We start from the raw sequence: 6,000 nt of genomic DNA, 5'->3' as shown, positions 1-6,000 counted from the left end.
GAGTGGAACGACGGACGCCAAAGGAGACATGATGCCCGTACCGCACCTAGACTCCCTTGGACTTACCTGCTCTGACTGTGGTGGACAGCTCACTATTCCTCACCAATGTCACAAATGAGGAAACTTCAATTCCCAGAGTCGACATTGCACAAAGGGGGTTGAGCTTCGGATTAAATAGCATATTGCTGGTTAAATCTTTTTTTTTTGTAAATTAACACTTCACCTTGTCCGATAAGGGCTGTAGAATAAGCACATTAATTTTCTGTATATTCCTCACCACTAAAATGCTCTAATTTAGAGAATAAAGTAGCTGTTTTTAGTGTAGCTGTGTTTAGGACAGTGTGCGTGGATTACATTCAGTGGACGTGCGCTGTGAACTTGCATCAGGAGCATACTACATTTTAGACTTTATTTTTCACAACAACTTGACCACTGGGCTGCATCAGGAATAAAAAAAAATAGACATCAGTGCTGCATTTGCACAGGCTTTGCTCTCTCTCTCACACGCACAGATAATGATTCATGGGGGACTCCCTGGTGTCATGTCACAGCTGAACTAACGCCAGGCGAAGGCTCTGTCATCGAGGACATATATCGAAGTCTTGATATAAAATTTTGGTGAAGAGAATGTGAATGCCTCAGGTTTGAATGTGTAAGTTTGGGAAGTTTTCACAGCTCAACTGTGTGTGTGTGTTTGTGTGTGTGTCTGTGTGTGTGTGTGTGTGTGTGTGTGTTAAATCCAACACAGCTGGAGGACACCGCCACCCAACGCTCCGCCAGGCGAAGGCTCTGTCATCAAGGACTGCATAGACTTGAAGAGGAGTGAGGGGAACGACAGACGCCAAAGGAGACATGACGCCCGTACCGCACCTACCCTCCCTTGGACTTACCTGCTCTGACTGTGGTGGACAGCTCACTATTCCTCACCAATGTCACAAGTGAGGAAACTTCAATTCCCAGAGTCGACATTGCACAAAGGGGGTTGAGCTTCGGATTAAATAGCATATTGCTGGTTAAATCTTTTTTTTTTGTAAATTAACACTTCACCTTGTCCGATAAGGGCTGTAGAATAAGCACATTAATTTTCTGTATATTCCTCACCACTAAAGGGCTCTAATTTAGAGAATAAAGTAGCTGTTTTTAGTGTAGCTGTGTTTAGGACAGTGTGCGTGGATTACATTCAGTGGACGTGCGCTGTGAACTTGCATCAGGAGCATACTACACTTTAGACTTTATTTTTCACAACAACTTGACCACTGGGCTGCATCAGGAATAAAAAAAAATAGACATCAGTGCTGCATTTGCACAGGCTTTGCTCTCTCTCTCACACGCACAGATAATGATTCATGGGGGACTCCCTGGTGTCATGTCACAGCTGAACTAACGCCAGGCGAAGGCTCTGTCATCGAGGACATATATCGAAGTCTTGATATAAAATTTTGGTGAAGAGAATGTGAATGCCTCAGGTTTGAATGTGTAAGTTTGGGAAGTTTTCACAGCTCAACTGTGTGTGTGTGTGTGTGTGTGTGTGTGTGTGTGTGTGTGTGTGTGTGTGTGTGTGTGTGTGTGTTAAATCCAACCCAGCTGGAGGACACCGCCACCCAACGCTCCGCCAGGCGAAGGCTCTGTCATCAAGGACTGCATAGACTTGAAGAGGAGTGAGTGGAACGACGGACGCCAAAGGAGACATGACGCCCGTACCGCACCTACCCTCCCTTGGACTTACCTGCTCTGACTGTGGTGGACAGCTCACTATTCCTCACCGATGTCACAAGTGAGGAAACTTCAATTCCCAGAGACGACATTGCACACCGGGGTTTGAGCTTCGGATTAAATAGCATATTGCTGGTTAAATCTTTTTTTTTTTGTAAATTAACACTTCACCTTGTCCGATAAGGGCTGTAGAATAAGCACATTAATTTTCTGTATGTTCCTCACCAGTAAAGGGCTCTAATTTAGAGAATAAAGTAGCTGTTTTTAGTGTAGCTGTGTTTAGGACAGCGTGCGTGGATTACGTTCAGTGGACGTGCGCTGTGAACTTGCATCACGATTATTCTACAGTATAGACTTTATTTTTCACAACAACTTGACCACTGGGCTGCATCAGGAATAAGAAAAAATAGACATCAGTGCTGCATTTGCACAGGCTTTGCTCTCTCTCTCACACGCACAAATAATGATTCATGGGGGACTCCCTGGTGTCATGTCACAGCTGAACTAACGCCAGGCGAAGGCTCTGTCATCGAGAACATATATCGAAGTCTTGATATAAAATTTTGGTGAAGAGAATGTGAATGCCTCAGGTTTGAATGTGTAAGTTTGGGAAGTTTTCACAGCTCAACTGTGTGTGTGTGTTGTGTGTGTGTGTGTGTGTGTGTGTGTGTGTGTGTGTGTGTGTGTGTGTTAAATCCAACCCAGCTGGAGGACACCGCCACCCAACGCTCCGCCAGGCGAAGGCTCTGTCATCAAGGACTGCATAGACTTGAAGAGGAGTGAGTGGAACGACGGACGCCAAAGGAGACATGATGCCCGTACCGCACCTACCCTCCCTTGGACTTACCTGCTCTGACTGTGGTGGACAGCTCACTATTCCTCACCGATGTCACAAGTGAGGAAACTTCAATTCCCAGAGACGACATTGCACAAAGGGGTTTGAGCTTCGGATTAAATAGCATATTGCTGGTAAAATCTTTTTTTGTTGTAAATTAACACTTCACCTTGTCCGATAAGGGCTGTAGAATAAGCACATTAATTTTCTGTATGTTCCTCACCAGTAAAGGGCTCTAAATTAGAGAATAAAGTAGCTGTTTTTAGTGTAGCTGTGTTTAGGACAGCGTGCGTGGATTACGTTCAGTGGACGTGCGCTGTGAACTTGCATCACGATTATTCTACAGTATAGACTTTATTTTTCACAACAACTTGACCACTGGGCTGCATCAGGAATAAGAAAAAATAGACATCAGTGCTGCATTTGCACAGGCTTTGCTCTCTCTCTCACACGCACAAATAATGATTCATGGGGGACTCCCTGGTGTCATGTCACAGCTGAACTAACGCCAGGCGAAGGCTCTGTCATCGAGAACATATATCGAAGTCTTGATATAAAATTTTGGTGAAGAGAATGTGAATGCCTCAGGTTTGAATGTGTAAGTTTGGGAAGTTTTCACAGCTCAACTGTGTGTGTGTGTTTGTGTGTGTGTGTGTGTGTGTGTGTGTGTGTGTGTGTGTGTGTGTGTTAAATCCAACCCAGCTGGAGGACACCGCCACCCAACGCTCCGCCAGGCGAAGGCTCTGTCATCAAGGACTGCATAGACTTGAAGAGGAGTGAGTGGAACGACGGACGCCAAAGGAGACATGATGCCCGTACCGCACCTACCCTCCCTTGGACTTACCTGCTCTGACTGTGGTGGACAGCTCACTATTCCTCACCGATGTCACAAGTGAGGAAACTTCAATTCCCAGAGACGACATTGCACAAAGGGGTTTGAGCTTCGGATTAAATAGCATATTGCTGGTTAAATCTTTTTTTGTTGTAAATTAACACTTCACCTTGTCCGATAAGGGCTGTAGAATAAGCACATTAATTTTCTGTATGTTCCTCACCAGTAAAGGGCTCTAATTTAGAGAATAAAGTAGCTGTTTTTAGTGTAGCTGTGTTTAGGACAGCGTGCGTGGATTACGTTCAGTGGACGTGCGCTGTGAACTTGCATCACGATTATTCTACAGTATAGACTTTATTTTTCACAACAACTTAACCACTGGGCTGCATCAGGAATAAAAAAAAATAGACATCAGTGCTGCATTTGCACAGGCTTTGCTCTCTCTCTCACACGCACAGATAATGATTCATGGGGGACTCCCTGGTGTCATGTCACAGCTGAACTAACGCCAGGCGAAGGCTCTGTCATCGAGGACATATATCGAAGTCTTGATATAAAATTTTGGTGAAGAGAATGTGAATGCCTCAGGTTTGAATGTGTAAGTTTGGGAAGTTTTCACAGCTCAACTGTGTGTGTGTGTGTGTGTGTGTGTGTGTGTGTGTGTGTGTGTGTGTGTGTGTGTGTGTGTGTGTGTGTGTGTGTGTGTGTGTGTGTGTGTGTGTGTGTGTGTGTGTGTGTGTGTGTGTGTGTGTGTGTGTGTGTGTGTGTGTGTGTTAAATCCAACCCAGCTGGAGGACACCGCCACCCAACGCTCCGCCAGGTGAAGGCTCTGTCATCAAGGACTGCATAGACTTGAAGAGGAGTGAGTGGAACGACGGACGCCAAAGGAGACATGACGCCCGTACCGCACCTACCCTCCCTTGGACTTACCTGCTCTGACTGTGGTGGACAGCTCACTATTCCTCACCGATGTCACAAGTGAGGAAACTTCAATTCCCAGAGACGACATTGCACACCGGGGTTTGAGCTTCGGATTAAATAGCATATTGCTGGTAAAATCTTTTTTTGTTGTAAATTAACACTTCACCTTGTCCGATAAGGGCTGTAGAATAAGCACATTAATTTTCTGTATGTTCCTCACCAGTAAAGGGCTCTAAATTAGAGAATAAAGTAGCTGTTTTTAGTGTAGCTGTGTTTAGGACAGCGTGCGTGGATTACGTTCAGTGGACGTGCGCTGTGAACTTGCATCACGATTATTCTACAGTATAGACTTTATTTTTCACAACAACTTGACCACTGGGCTGCATCAGGAATAAGAAAAAATAGACATCAGTGCTGCATTTGCACAGGCTTTGCTCTCCCTCGCTCTCTCTCACACGCACAGATAATGATTCATGGGGGACTCCCTGGTGTCATGTTAAAGCTGACCTATTGCCAGGCGAAGGCTCTGTCATCGAGGACATATATCGAAGTCTTGATATAAAATTTTATTGAAGAGAATGTGAATGCCTCAGGTTTAAATGTGTAAGATTGGGAAGTTTTCACAGCTCAACTGTGTGTGTGTGTGTGTGTGTGTGTGTGTGTGTGTGTGTGTGTGTGTGTGTGTGTGTGTGTGTGTGTGTGTGTGTGTGTGTGTGTGTGTGTGTGTGTGTGTGTGTGTGTGTGTGTGTGTTAAATCCAACCCAGCTGGAGGGCACCGCCACCCAACGCTCCGCCAGGCGAAGGCTCTGTCATCAAGGACTGCATAGACTTGAAGAGGAGTGAGTGGAACGACGGACACCAAAGGAGACATGACGCCCGTACCGCACCTAGCCTCCCTTGGACTTACCTGCTCTGACTGTGGTGGACAGCTTACTATTCCTCACCAATGTCACAAATGAGGAAACTTCAATTCCCAGAGTCGACATTGCACAAAGGGGGTTGAGCTTCGGATTAAATAGCATATTGCTGGTTAAATCTTTTTTTGTTGTAAATTAACACTTCACCTTGTCCGATAAGGGCTGTAGAATAAGCACATTAATTTTCTGTATATTCCTCACCACTAAAGGGCTCTAATTTAGAGAATAAAGTAGCTGTTTTTAGTGTAGCTGTGTTTAGGACAGTGTGCGTGGATTACATTCAGTGGACGTGCGCTGTGAACTTGCATCAGGAGCATACTACACTTTAGACTTTATTTTTCACAACAACTTGACCACTGGGCTGCATCAGCAATAAAAAAAAATAGACATCAGTGCTGCATTTGCACAGGCTTTGCTCTCTCTCTCACACGCACAGATAATGATTCATGGGGGACTCCCTGGTGTCATGTCACAGCTGAACTAACGCCAGGCGAAGGCTCTGTCATCGAGGACATATATCGAAGTCTTGATATAAAATTTTGGTGAAGAGAATGTGAATGCCTCAGGTTTGAATGTGTAAGTTTGGGAAGTTTTCACAGCTCAACTGTGTGTGTGTGTGTGTGTGTGTGTGTGTGTGTGTGTGTGTGTGTGTGTGTGTGTGTGTGTGTGTGTGTGTGTGTGTGTGTGTGTGTGTGTGTGTGTGTGTGTGTGTGTGTGTGTGTGTGTGTGTGTGTGTGTGTGTGTGTTTGTGTGTGTGTGTGTGTGTGTGTGTGTGTGTGTGT

The sequence above is a fragment of the Symphodus melops genome (genome assembly GCF_947650265.1).
Source record: "Symphodus melops genome assembly, chromosome: 3".
NCBI classification, from domain to species: domain Eukaryota; kingdom Metazoa; phylum Chordata; class Actinopteri; order Labriformes; family Labridae; genus Symphodus; species Symphodus melops.
This window is presented reverse-complemented; position numbering follows the sequence as displayed.